This window comes from Pseudomyrmex gracilis, unplaced genomic scaffold (assembly GCF_002006095.1).
Source record: "Pseudomyrmex gracilis isolate BER0280 unplaced genomic scaffold, ASM200609v1 scaffold_139, whole genome shotgun sequence".
NCBI classification, from domain to species: Eukaryota; Metazoa; Arthropoda; class Insecta; order Hymenoptera; family Formicidae; genus Pseudomyrmex; species Pseudomyrmex gracilis.
This window is the reverse complement of record NW_018020723.1, coordinates 99035-113981: the sequence shown is the minus strand read 5'-3', so window position 1 is coordinate 113981 and position 14947 is coordinate 99035. Positions and strand designations below refer to the sequence as shown.

The 14947-nt window shown below is 40.5% G+C and overlaps 1 protein-coding gene across 2 annotated transcripts in view; it reads right to left on the bottom strand.

Annotated features, from left to right (window-relative positions):
* Window positions 1-12193, bottom strand: part of LOC109856993 (mucin-5AC) — a 39987-nt gene extending 27794 nt beyond the window's left edge. For both annotated transcript variants that reach the window (XM_020432808.1, XM_020432809.1), the window contains exon 1: window positions 11813-12193. The gene's annotated coding sequence lies outside the window, so the exon portion shown is untranslated. The remainder of the gene's footprint in view (window positions 1-11812) is intronic.
* Between the last annotated feature and the right edge of the window lie 2754 nt (window positions 12194-14947).

Here is a 14947-nt window from a genome sequence, read left to right as displayed (position 1 = left end):
TATAGAAAATACTGCGAAACATTGAAAATATATTAAATAAAAAAATGCTTTGATATAATTTTCATCCGGTTTGTAACTTTATCTCGCGCAATAATTTTAACTATCTCGAGTTGGTGTGAAACATATATACGCGCGTGTATGTACTTCAAACGTTGTTGACGCGAAATAAAATACCGTCACACGTTTGTCATCGTCGTAGTTTGAAACCAAATGTTTCGCGAGCAATAAGCCAAAGACTCATTAATGCATATTGCGTATTTTCACCAGTGTTGTTTAATAGCGTGTTGCATTTAGCGCTCTCTCACATCTCTGATTTCTAGCGTTATTTGTTCTAGAGCGCGCGAGAGGCCAACGCGTTTAATGACAGCGCGAGAGATGGGGGAAGCCAGCCGCATTTAGCATGCGGCGAGAGAGGATACAAGGGGCCAAAGTTTAGTTCCCGTGACCCAATTTCCTATCCACCGGCGGCGGCAGGGGCATTTTGCCCCTGCGGTCATCGTCGAAAACGACCAAAATAACGATTTAATAGCTAATTATTCGAGAGTTGCATTATGAATAAAATTATCGGAGCCGGTCGCTAATGACATGCAATTAAATCTCGAACGGCGCTTGAATTAAATTTAAATCGACAGCTTTGAATTAAATCTTCCGGTTTTCGCAATTGTTGCGAATCCGCGAAAGAGGATCCGCGGCGTCGTCGAGCGCGAATTGTGTATAGGTACAATAAATTTCCTCGCGCGCCATGTACACGTCGCGCGCGCTCGCTTTACACGCGCGTGTAACGAAGCGCCGCCGTGGGCATGCCTGGCTGATTTCGAACTCAAACAAGAAGGAACGGTAACGCGAGACGGCACCACGTCAGAGAGAAGACGCGTTGCCGCAGATACGTGTGTGCCATAATCGCGCGCGTATAATGGGATATACGGCCTTCCTGCTTTCACGAACGCGAAATAAAAGACTTTCTTTCCCACGCGCGTCGTCTTGAAAAACCCATGGGCGAGCGCCGACTAATCATCCGCGCCGCGCGGATTTCAACGCGTCGCGCGCGCGCGCGCGGATATATACGACGACGTCGCGCGATCTCCGGGTATTTCTACTCTTCCACTACCTTCCATACTTTGCGCATTGCACGTGACTTCTTCGCGATCTCGCGTGCGGAATCTCGACGAGGGATCGGATTTTAGGTAATTCCCTCGCGGTTACATACCCCGGCTGTGCATTTCTCTTCGTACACCGTTAACTTTTGACACGTTTCCTGTCGATCTCGCCTCGTGTTTTATAATTGAAATCGCTTGCGTACGTAATACTTTTATACGGCCGTCTGTTGCAACGCATCCACATTGTCATGATGCGTCTCGTGCGCGACGAATGTCGTGATTTTTACCGTCCACATGTAATTGAGAGACATGTATACACGCGTATTAGATGATAAATTGCATGATATGTGAAAATTGCATAATATTAGTTGTAATAATTGTAAAATTATTGCTTTTACATAACACTATGTCGAAGAATTTGTAAGAAATATTATACAATACACTAAATCTCTCTTTCTCTCTCTCTCTCTCTCTCTCTCTCTCTCTCTCTCTCTCTCTCTCTCTTTATAAATTCATTTTTTAATTTTTCTTTGGTGTACCTTCCTTTACATCGTTTGTATTGTTATCTTTCTTTTGACTATGTTGCGCTTGAAGAGACTTTTCCCAGAGCGCTTAATAAATGAAGCTTAATCAATCAATCAATCTCTCTTTCTTTCTCTCTCCCTCCCTCTCTCTCTTTTCTTTTCTGGTCTTTTCTCTTTCTCTCTATAACACTGTAACGTTTTTTCGCAAGAATGTATTGTTCGCCGTTTTTTGTACAAAGATATTGAGCTTTTCTTTTATATCGCGGTATTCAAGCGCAAAAAGCTCATAATGACGGCACGACCCGAGAGCTTCAGGAAATCTCGAGATCGAACCAACAACGATTTCCTTTTAGCGCGTCCACCTATTCAACTCTGTACAGCCCCGGGGAAATGCCTTTTTGCATACTTCTCTCTCTCTCTCGCAAAGTTTAACGATATATTAAATGTTGCAAAACTATGCAAATGCAATTTCGCGAGAAATAACTTCCGTCGCTGAGAGAGATTTTTTTGAGAAATTTTTTTTTTTTTCAAAATTCGCGCGAATCAGCGATCGTCGATCTTTTTTATTTTTTCGCGCTCGCTTTGTCCGCGCGCGCAAACAAAGAAAAAAGACGAACGAGAGAGAGAGAACATCTCTCGCGGAAGAATTAATTTCCGAATTCGTTAAATAATGCGTGGGAAGAGGGACGCGCAACGCGTCCACGTGGATCTGGGACATCACGTGTAACGAGGAGAAAATATTCCGCAACTAATTTGCATTGTAATATCCGCGGCGAGGAGATTTAATTCGAGCCTTAATTCACTTATGTTCTATTAGTTATCTCTTAACTAGCGCGGTTTGTAGCTTAATTTGACTGTAGCGAGTTTTTCACTTCACGGAAATCTTCTCTCCGTCCATCCTCGCGCTTTTAACAACGAATATATATATATATATCTGCAGCTTTAAATCTCTCCTCGATTACGGTCAAAAATTCCGCACTTTTTTAATCAAATTTTATTTCCCGAATATGTTAAAAATTGTCGTCAAATTTTTGCTCAAAAGAGAAGGAGGAGCAGAACAGTTCGGAATTTGAGTCAAACGAGATTTTACGCGAGTCACTGCGTGAATTTGAAATTAACGCGACACAACTAGCCTGGGGGATTCTCCGAACACACAACGCGAGTTTCACGTTTCTGATAGTCGCTTCAGAAGGGAAGTCCGATGTCGGAACAAAGACGGTCAGATAACGCGAGGCAAACCTAAGCGCCTAAGCGCGTCTTAGCTCGGAGAAGGCTAACATACGCACACATCTCCTTCCTTCTTTGTGATGCTAATTCGATAATTATTTCAGCTTTAACCGAGAAGAGAAGTGGGTGGAGCGCAAGTATGAGGAAAGAGACGCGCACGAAAAAAAAAAAAAAACTCAAGAGCCAATTTCATGAACAAATGACTTTCGAGAAAGTAATTTAACTTTTAAATGTGCTTTCGTAAACGTTATTTTTTTCCCGTCGCAAAATGCGTGCGCACGCATTTCGTTCGATATTTCGCTTGGGACAATAAATTTGGAAATTTAACGGCAACACTTGGAATTGCGTTCTCCCACAACGACGTTTTATCGTCGAACTTCTCGAAGTCAAAGTAAAACCTGGCACGTAAAGTTTGTCAGCCAGACACACGCGCGGAGTATAAACGCCATGCCGCGGGGTGTAATATCGATATCGATATGGTTGCGGCATCAAGTCGCGTACGTGCGGGATCCACATTGCACATTGCGCGCTATATATATATATATATTATATATACAATATATATATATATATATCGATATACATCAGATCAATAACTTTAAGTGTTCACCGATATACTCCCTCGGTGGCACACGAGTGTCGATCAATGTTGTTCGGTCGTTGTTATCGTCGAACTTGAGCTACTGGCAAATACCACGAAAAATTCAAAGATCCCCGTGTAAACATAGCAGCGCACTTGTTTGCTTTTGACACCAATAACATGTCAATATTAATAACATTTTGATATTAATAAAATTTGTGTGCGCACGATATTTTTAATAAACAATTTTGCGTGTGCGATACGCGTCCCACAACCGCGGCGTTTCTCCAAGCATAAAAAATTGCTCCCCTAACAATTTGTTTTAATTGAATAGAATATTTTTATATTTAAAATGCTTTGAAATAAAACCTGTTTACATTTCGAACAGAAAAAATTTATACAGCAAGCATTGATTGAATTGAATTTTTATAAGTTTTCAGTTGTCTAACACACACACATATACTCTGTACTCGAACAACAGTGTATTTTGCTCGAAAGAAATCTTTGAGATGCGCGAACTATCATGTATCTCGAAGTGAAATCGACTCGCGGATATCTCGCGAACGATAGGTAAAACTTTTCTATATTTTTAATTATTATTTTTTGAAAATTCATATTTTATATCGACACCCTCGTGTGTAATGTCATTTTCTCAGAAAAAATATATACTAAAAGTAATAAAAATATATTTAGAATATATTCTTGTTTATTGACATCTTGCGTAGATTTGTTGGAAAAGCAAGATGGCATCGATTTCTCCTTATCGTATCTATCTAAATTGCGTCCTCCTGTTATAAATGTATTACTTAACTATATACACACCCTCATACGTATATTGTTAGATCAGAAAATATAATAACGCAACACCGACCGGCTAACGCATAAATTTAGCGCCGCAGTTTGCTCATCGTCCCGTTTAATAGAAGACGTTGATCTTTTTGTAATGTTTGAAAGATCTCTCTGATGAGACAATCACACCTTCGCCAAAAAGACTTTCTCAACACAAAATATAGATTTACAAAATCGTCGCACGATGCACATACATAATATTTTTAATCAATCGTTTTGTCTTTTGTTAAAAAAAAAAACAAACAAACAAACAGCACATTTATAAAAAAAAAAAAAAAAAAATACTCAGTATTCCATTATTTCTCGTACACGCAAATCACCTTGTCGTTACGCATCGTTGGAGTAAATCTCCGCAATTTCAAATATAAAGGAAGATTTCATAAAGCGAAGAATTATATTCGATACCCACGTCAAAGCTATTGCATTTTATCGATAACAGGATTCGCGTCCGTCGCGCGAATCCTGTTCCGTGGCGGCGAAGGGCGGATGGGAGGGGGAGTCACACCACTTTGATGTGGAAACTGGCCGGACGCAGCTAGTAGTACAGCCCAGAAACCAGGCGTCCGGTGATCGTTTATCGCATTAGCGGACGACCGGCCGCCGACGTTCCGCGCGCAGTACCTTCGGCAAATTGGGAATTACGGCTATATCGAAACTTTGATGTAAGTCCCCTTTCCTCCCCTCCGAGTCCCGGCGCTATTTCCCGGTTCAATTTAAAGTACGAATGCAAGCTCGCGCGTGCAATCGCCAAGAAATAAACGCGCGCGCGCATCTTCGATACACGAGAATGAAATTTCCGAAGGGAGCAAATAGCTAATTTATCGCAGATTTTCGAGACATAATCGAGAGCGATTAAATTCTCTCTCTCTCTCGCACAATGTTCAACGTCAAATTGATACACCAGAGAGAGATAGCACACATTTCCGTTTTTGTTTGTAATTAACAAAAACACATTGAAGAGAAACAAGAGACAGTTTGTTTTTTTTTGGTTTTCAATTATTTGTACAACTGCGGTATAAAATAGCGGTCGCAATCCATCATAGACCCTCTGCCTCATGAGAGATTATTAAATAAATCCCTATGTTATACTCTGTATAGACACACAGACACACACACACACACATACACACGCATTGTATTACAATTTTGTCACAAAACGAGCTTATGAACGTGGCGCGTAATGCTAAGCAGGAGGCATTTACATAGAGCGCGCGATTAACGTCACTCGGCCGAATTATTGAGCAAAAGCACGTCCTCGAAAATGCATCGGATCTCGATATGCTATAGAGAGAGAAAGAAAGAGAGAGAGAGAGAGATCTCATTATTACGTTTTGTGGTCTTGTGATTCGTGCGTTACATATTAAATTACATATCAAAAGCGCGCCCGCGCGATATTATCATCGAACGCGATCGCCGCGATCGTTGTGATAATTGCACAATTTAGGAAAACACGTGGATATACTTATATCCATTTGATTTCCAAAGCTTTTCTCTATCTCTGTAAAGCGACGAACGTTCGATTCGCGGAAAATAAAAACTAAAAAAAAAAAAAAAAACGCAAAATTATTCATTCGCGCGAATGTGTTATTGTCACATCGTACGCGCGAATGTGTTTTAATCACAAAATGGAAAACATTTTGTGTTGTTTTGTGATACGCGGATTCTATTTTTGCGATATAACGTGATTACGCGTCCGTCAGGGAGGTTTGCAACTCGAGAATATATCGAGTCGCGAGGTGCAATTTCACGTTAAAATAAAAAAACTCCAATAAAATGATGTATCACAGCGACGCAAAAATATATATATATATATCTCGCGAGCCATTTACAATCAATATAAGTGCGCGAATTTATCTCGCCGATATGGTTATAAATAAATATCCATGCGCGAATTTATTCTCGCTCATTTCAATCGCGTTAATTCATTGCGCCGGAAAATCGTTTTTTTTTTTTTTTTTTGTCCGCTGTTTTGTTCGATTAAACGGCCGATTTGACGACGAACAACCGCCCGTTAATAATTCTCACGATCGTCTTTCCGCGATTTTTCTTTCTCGAGGTGTCGCACTCTTGGAATTGGGTTAAATACGGTTAAAATCCGGATTTAATCGCGGCAATCCGCGAGTCTAATCTGATCACGCGCCGTGTTGGCGGCAGCAAGTGATATCTCCGCCTGAATCGATCCGGAGAGATAATAACTCGGAAACTGATACGTGCCAAATCACAGTCATAAAGACAAATGGAGAAATAGACGGATCGAATAGACGATATGTCACTCAATGTGCGCGTATATATATCTCTCATTTCTCATTAATTAAGCTATAATTTGCAATTAGGGAGCGAAATGAGATGTGTAAAACGTCTGTTCATCGCGAAATTATGTAACATTTTCTGAACTTTGTAATCCGCGCGTATCTCTCTGTCTGTAACTTTTACTAATTTTGTAAATCGAATGTTTTTCTCGGAGAGAAAAGATCTTGATCAGATGCGCGAGAGATTTGAACGAGGCAAACAACCAGGAGCTATATAATTGCAAGAAAGTAGAACATTCCGCGCATTACCCCAAAAAAACCCCAGAGTGCAAACACATAAAGATGTCTCAGGGTTAGAACGCGTTTCGCGAAACTTAGGGAATTAAATTTTTGCGAAATACACACGCGAATATATAAATCGAATAAAAAACTTGTTGTCGCTTTTGTTGGGGGTCGCGCGAAGGTAAAAAAACGTTCTCCGACCTCGTACACGTGTAACAATTAACGAGATGAAGAAATTCTCGATTGCTTTATTAACGCGGCCAAGAATGTCGCCGTTCTCTCGCATTCTCGCGAGAAGAGAAGCGCGACGAGCGGCAGCGGTTACACCCGTGTCGCGCTCGTTTGTAATTGCGGCGCGGTGTTGGCCCCACACACAGCGTGAGACTCTTTTGCGCCATGTTTCTGTCAGGACTACACAAAACGAGAGAGAGAGAGAGGATGAAAGAGTATAGAAAGGAAAAGGACGAGCGAGAAGAGACGAGATTTTCACAGACTACTTTGCGTGCGTTCTAAAACTTCGCGTGCAAAAATCGGTCATACACACACACACACACACACACACACACACATTTCGTTATGACGTATTGCCTAACGATCCCTCGGCGCTTTGTCCGACGACACCGCATTCTGCGCGCGCTTCATTCACCTGGCGCCCGGACGAGCGCAGATTAATTAGCCAGACCGGATTAATTAATTATGGCGACCCTCGACGAGAATTCGACCCAGGGGCGGCGCTCCGTTATAGCACGAAGCTCCCGACATCGAGAGCGTGAGTTCATTTCAAAGACTCGAGACCAAACTTAAAGAGATTCGTTTTAATCAGATCGCTCGTGTATTAATTAGCATATGTATGTAAGTGTGTAATATCTCTTTACGAGTGTAACCTAGTTGTAAGACAGAACGAGATTCTAAAGGCCAACGCGTAAAATGTAATATCTCAGTGTCAAATTTTTGCACTGAATTTTAAATCAACAATTTCCAAAAAATTGTAAATTAATTTTTTTTTCGACAATTTTTTTTTTCTACCGCTAGTTTGCATTCCGCAATTTATCCCGCGCGCGCTCGATGATTATTATAATTACTATCTATACATATAATATATGTGAAGATAATACTGAATTGCAGTAATACTGATTGCTAATTAATTTATTACCGTTTCGTATAATAATATAATTTACGTTTCGTTAAAAAGATTTGTGTACACGTGTATGTGCGATAATGTAATTTAAAAAATATACAATTAAAATAGTAATTAGAGAAAATATATATCAAACGCGTATATATATTTACGCGTCGTTCACAAGAACGTGATATGTCACAAAAGTATACAGATCAAACGTGTTTGCATCTTGTGTGGATTTTAACTATATTCAGACTCTATGCGAAACATCGGTTTCCTCTCTAACGAGTAGAGAAGCTGAAGTTAAGGACTTTTGGAAGGATCTGTCGGCGTGATCGTGCAAATTGAGTTTGCCCCGTCTGCTTATAAGAGCCTCGATAATAAGAAAGTGAAATTTAGCTTACACCGTGCACCTGCAGGCTTTCAAGTTACTCTATAATGTATTATTTCTATCTCCACTCAGAGGAAATAAAAAGAAAACATTAGCCCGGAGACTTACAGATAAATTGTCAAGTACAAAGTAATTACTGCGCACTTAATTCTTTCGCAGACTCTCTCTCTCTCTCTTTCTCTCTTTTGTTATACATATTTTAATTTTGTTTTTATATATCATTGAACTTTGTTACTTTTGTGCGCTTGAGGGGATTATCCCAAAGAGCGCAATATAAATAAAGCAGTCTATCTATCTATCTATCTCTCTCTCTCTCTCTCTGCTACACGAAAAAAAGTTCAGTTTTGCTGTTATGCGATCGGCAAAAAAATGGTTGACCTTACTGTGGTTTTTGTTTCATAAACAAACAGTTTTGTCGGCAATATCTCAATAGTTTTAACCAATTTTTTGCCAGCCAAACGGTAACTAATTTTCAGCAAATTTCTTTTTTCACATGTGACTCCAAGTATAAAATTGAAATTCAAACGTTGAAATACCAAACGTGAAGAGCAATATGTTTATAAAAAAAATTTGCTCTCAAGCTAATTCGAACGAAATCGAGATAACTTTATAAAAAAAATTGACGTCACGTGAAAAATTTATATAAAAATACAAAAAAACCAAAACAAAATGCAAAAACTGTTTCAGTTCTAATCGACGAACGTCGTAGCCATAATTTAATAAGCACGCGGTTTTCAGCTGAGAGAGAGAGAGAGAGAGATAGAAGAGAAAGCGAAGGACGTTCGGAAGGACCTGTCAGTTCGTTGTTGTAATAATGGAGCAGTGAAATTTCCTTTATATTGCGCGCGCGCGCGCGAACTAGCCTTTTAGCGAATATATATAGGCTCGGCTGAACCGAGCCTGTCAACAACAACGAAAAGGCAATAACGATAATCTGACAAGTGCGTGTCATTGCCGACATGACGTTGCTGACAGCCAATGATTTTCAATCTTACGATTATTAAACCGCGTTATGCGATATTCCAGTTTCGCGTAACATAACAAATGGACGCGGAAGAGGCAAATGTATCCCCGGTATTCGAGCGTATCGCGTATATGTGACGTCGGATGTATTACAAATAACATGAATACTCGAGGCATTTCCATATTAAACTATTCACGAACTGTCTGAAATCCTTTGACGCGAAATCAAAGTTTAACGCAATTCCCCGCGAATATTCCGCGATGGTTGAACTATTTTTTTAATTTCGAAAATCATTTTTATCCGGAGTTCTTACTCCTGTGGATATGCAAACATGGGATGTGCGAAAAAGATAAACATTTTCGTAAATCCGAAAACGAACGCCGAACAATATATCACCGATGTCGAGCGCGCGCGTACGTGTAATGAACCGTATTCGTACAACAAATAAAAAGTTATCGCACGGAAAACGTTCCTCATGACGTCGGCGACTGCTATGTAAATTTGAAAAAACTGCGCTTTTCCTGGCGCGTCGAGAGACGACGAGAGCGATAAAAAAAAAATGGCGCTGCATGTGCGCGCGGGAGCGACATGCGTGGAAACGCGCCAAAGAGTTTGTTCGATTCGGGAACGGGAAACCCCCGAATCGATGACGGAGGAGAGATGCGTAACCCTCTCCCGCGAATGGTAATAGTGTCGTTCAATTAAGCGGCAAAACGCTCGGAAATATATAGTCGCGAAAAAGTTTCACAACCATGGTGTTTAAATGCGAAAAACGATTTCCAATCAAAATCCGATTCACGCCCAAGTTAATTGCTAGAGTGTGTCGCGCGCCGAGAGATGAACATTTTGCATGCAAACATTTTCCTCATTTGTGTGTTATATAGTTTTTCTTTTTTTTTTTGTACAACATTCACGCAGCGGCTTTTATACGCGCGGCGCTCTCTATCGCGCACTTATAAATAAACGTGGAATATCGTCGGCTATTTTTATTGCATAAAAACAACACGCGGGCGGAGGGGAGGCGTCAGGATTTACATCCCCGCGTTTTTAAAATCAATATTAACGAGACAACAAAACAGCGGAGAACAAAAACTTTTCGCAAATTTTTTGTCACGCGATATATTCGACCCGTTATCATTGAGATAAAAAAAAAAAAAAAACTTGCCAAGAGAGCCTGAAGAAGAGAGATTGCTTGTTAAACAACTCAACGGTCTTAACAAAAAAAAAACAATAGACCGTTCCGTCGCGAGATGAGAGTAGCATCAGCTCGCGGGTGCTATCTCTCCGAGCTATTGAAATTTTCCCGAGAGTTCGCGAAAATGACCCTTCACTCGAAAACACATTAGAACAATTTTCGTGCCGAGCGCAATTTTGTGAATTTCGACGAAATTTACCGCCGCGCGCTGCGTATCTCGCAACGAGAGCGAGATACTATTTGCAATCGCCCTTTTCCTTTTCTACTCCGAATAACGAACTGTGTGTGCGAGAACTTGGAGCGCGAAATCCTCTCGTAAGTGGTGCGCGCTACTTTAAAGAGAGGAGCGGCGTTGATCACTTTTTAAGATAAATAACGACGGCGAACAAATCCCGACAAGGGGGGGGATGGGAATAAATTGCGCGCTCCAATATTTAAACGAGAAATTATAATTTCGTTTATATGTTCAAAGTCACGCGCGCGAAATCGCGAATATATACCGCAACTTGAGACTTTGATTATTATTATTTAAAGCGCAAAAGAATAAATGTGACAATCGATCGGATGTGGAGCAGAATTATTTTTGTGTGTTTATCCTTTGCGAATATAGAATCGTTTCTTCATTTGCAATCGTTTCTCCGATGCAAATGTCAGTTTCAATTTTACGTACCTGTCGGTTCAAATGTCAGCTCATTCTACTTATTCCTAACGTCTGTCTAAAGAAAATTGTGTGTGTCTTACATTTCACATTCATTGATCGCAAGACCTAACTATAAATTTTCTATACGCGCGCAAAAATTTATCAGCAACTTTTCAAATTATGCAAATATTGTATACCTCAGCGTTATTTCATCGTTCTCGTGCGATTCAAAATTACCAATACGTTAAAAGTGAAATATAAGACTTCTCTTTTCGCATGTTTGTTCTGATTTAATTGCCCTTCGGGATTTCAAGAAAGAAGAGCCGCTTGAACGCGAAGAGAAATGCGAATGTTAAAATAAGCCGTTGATTGAATAAACATTCTCACAATTTTTTTAGCAACTTTTCAAATTGCGCAAATATTGTATGTACCTCCGTTGGATCTCATTGTACTGTCGCGTCGTACGATTCAAAATTATCAATACATTAAAAGCAAATTTAACTGCTCTTCCGGATTTCGGAAGGAAGATCCGCTCGAACGTGAAGAATAATGCGAATTGTTGAGACAAGCGGTTAAATGAACAAACGTCCCTGTGTTTCGACCAAAACCTTTTGTCGACGTAAATTATCAACATTCAGAGGTTTAACGCGCGCGATGTATCTGCAAAATTATATATAAAAAAAACATGCCGTACCTAATACTCTCTCTCTCGAGCCTCGTGAATCAAAGTGTTCGGCGGTGATCCACTATCCCTGGATTCTCGGACCTCGTCTAAATCTCTCTCCCGCGGATCACACACGCGGCCGGCTCCGGGACGCCGATATCGGAGTCCCCCGCGGCAATCGAAGAAGGTGGTGAAAACAAAAAACGTCGCACGCGCGCGAACGGCGCGCCTGATCCCGTGTAGGCAAACGAACGATCGGCGGCGAAGAGAACAATTTAAAAAAAATAAATAAACAAAAATAAGAGAAGGAAACGAAGAAAGAAGATAAGAAAGAAGTCTCCGAAGAAGTCTCCGAGTCGAGAAGCCGTCGAGAGGAACTTGGAGAGAGCGGACTCGCTCGTCGTCGAGGGAGTCGCGGCACGATACTGACGAGTCGCCCGTGGGGCGCGCGGACCTCATGCCGCCAGGATTTCCATCCCCACCGACTACGGCGACGACGGCAGCGTGGCAGCGCGCGGCGCGGCGCACCGTCGACATTCAGCAGGGCCGAGAGTTGATCGACGATTCCAACGCTTTAGATCGTGATCACGACATCGTCGTCCTGAGGACGACGGCGCGTTCTGATAAGAACGAGATAAGAGGTTTATCAACCCTTTCGCAGCCGAGAAACACGTTCTCGCAACACGATACAGTCGAGCGATACGATAACGAGTTGGGTGAGCTAATAGTCACATGAGTAGTTGATTACACACACAGGTTTTCTATAGGAAAAGAGTTAATTAATTTTGGAAACCGTATATATATATATATTCGACATACGCCTGAGTAATCGATTCGTTGCGTACAAAACGTACATTTCGCGAGTTACGAGAGATTCAACAGAACGCTTTTTGTGAAATAAAATGCATTGTATCTCTTTTGTCAATTAAATTAATTAATTAAGTACATAACGGGATAATATATATTTCTAGAGGCTAAAACACTATGTTTGATCACACAGGTCTATGTTATAAAAAGATATATATGGTTATCTTTAGTAAGGACGCTTCAGTTTTCACGAGAGATTCTCATTATTATATCGCGTTTCCTATATAGTCTTAGACTTTTTTTTTTTTTTCTACGTGAGTAATTAGATCGTCGGTGCGAACACACGCACACGTGAACACACGTACGCGACACACAGCGTGGCACAGCGTCTAAAATGAATGAGCTGAGATCGAGAAAATTAGAAGTTGCGCGATCGTGGCGAAAAAAAAGAAAAAAAAAAAAACTAAGGCGCGCAATCTTCGGAGGCTGAATTAGCGGAGAAAGCTGGGTGGTTACACAAAAAAAAAAAAAAGAGGCATTATATTTGGGATTACTTAAACCGTCGTTAAGTCGCCGTTAACGCTAAACGCTGAATAATTCTCGATTTTCGAGCGTCATTAAAGTGTGTGCGCTCCGTTTGAATTTTAATCACTGAAATTAATTGCTATAATCGCATAAAAGGAGGCGGCGATTGCCAGACGATTCAAGCGAAATGCAAATTACGTAAGCGATATCAAAAATGCGTGGATAATAGAGATACAGGGTGACCAAGAACGCGATGATGGAATAATTAATTATGGGAATGTGTGTGTTGTGTATAAAATGCAATTACAGCGTCGGAGCTGTTTGCGGTCTTTTTTTTTCCACGCGGCCAATTAAAATCTAATTTCAGAAATTATCATCGATGTGACTAATTGCAACGCAAATCGACAATGTCTCCTCGCTTTACTCTCGGGTATTCTAAGCAAATCACGGGTTTAATAGATTTCTTGCGAACACACACACTCGCGAGCAAAGGAAGGAATATACTCGAGTAACGGAGATACGGAGCACCGAGATCTTATGCTAGCGGATTCTCTTTCCCGTATCACACACGTAGACATTTTACAAGTTTAAATCAACACGTATCACATATTCCAAAATACATATTAATTTGCCAGAGTAATAACGTTTCTAAATTCGTGCGTTTATTTGCGCACATGCGCCGCATCGTGAAATTTCATCTCGCAAATTCGTCGTGTTTATGTTTCCGAACGCGCTTGTCTCTCTCTAACTCTCTCTCTCTCTCTTTCAAGTTTCTAAAAGTACCCCTCCGGGTTTCGTAAATCTATCGCGGGCGCAATGAAGATAACGTCAAATATTTAAACGCGCGGTTAAGTATTTATTTGCCGATAAAATTCTCCCGCCCCGTAATACTTTGCTCCGAGCGTACTTTACTTACGTGTGTCGCCGATACTGCGTTTCTTCGACTACATCTAAAACCGCAAACGCTCCATTCAGGACGCGCGCACGTTCTCTATCGCTATATGAACTTTCGGTGTGTCACGACTCTCTGATTCTTATCTAGGATTCTTCTCCAGGATCCTACCGTGTGTGCATATTATATATATATATATATATACGTGTTGTCGTATTATTATCACGTTTACGCTACACGTGCGCATATGCAGACTGACTCAAACTCTTACTTTCTAATCGTTATTAATTGCAGCACGAGGACAAGGAGTAATTATACGGTTTTAAACTTGAAGTTCGCGCACAAATTCGTAAGAGAGAAACGCGTGAAAATTGCGATCTAAAAAGCGTGTACGAAAAAGAGAAATTTCGTAAAACCCAAAATGATGATGATGATGATAATAATAATAATAATAATAATAATATGTTAAGGACGTGCGAAATATTTCATTTTTGCGTTTGCGATCAACAACAGCTTGTCTAGTCCAATCTAGTCTTTGCTGCTTTCACTTTTTCTTATTCTTACGTAGTCTCATAGTCACAGACGTATTTAACTCTTCTATTAATTCGAGTTTTGTTCTTCTCATCTCGAATGACATCATAATGCGCGTTACGAAATAGTAAGTAAGTTAACGTATCTCTTTGATACCGCGAAAGAAATTCAATTTTATCGCCTTCCAAATTCGTCAGAGACTTGACGTTTCTAAAGATCGATCGCAAAAATCTTACGAAACGAGTTCTTTACTGTTTCAAGTACTCCGCACGCACGCGCTTTCTCTCGCTCGGTAAGATGTATTGAAGCTGATATAATAAAAAAAAAAAAAAAAAAAAAAACACAGCAACTAGTACCTATTCTCGTTTCAATGTCAAAGGCGTGAAACAGTTTCAATGAGAAAACGTCAA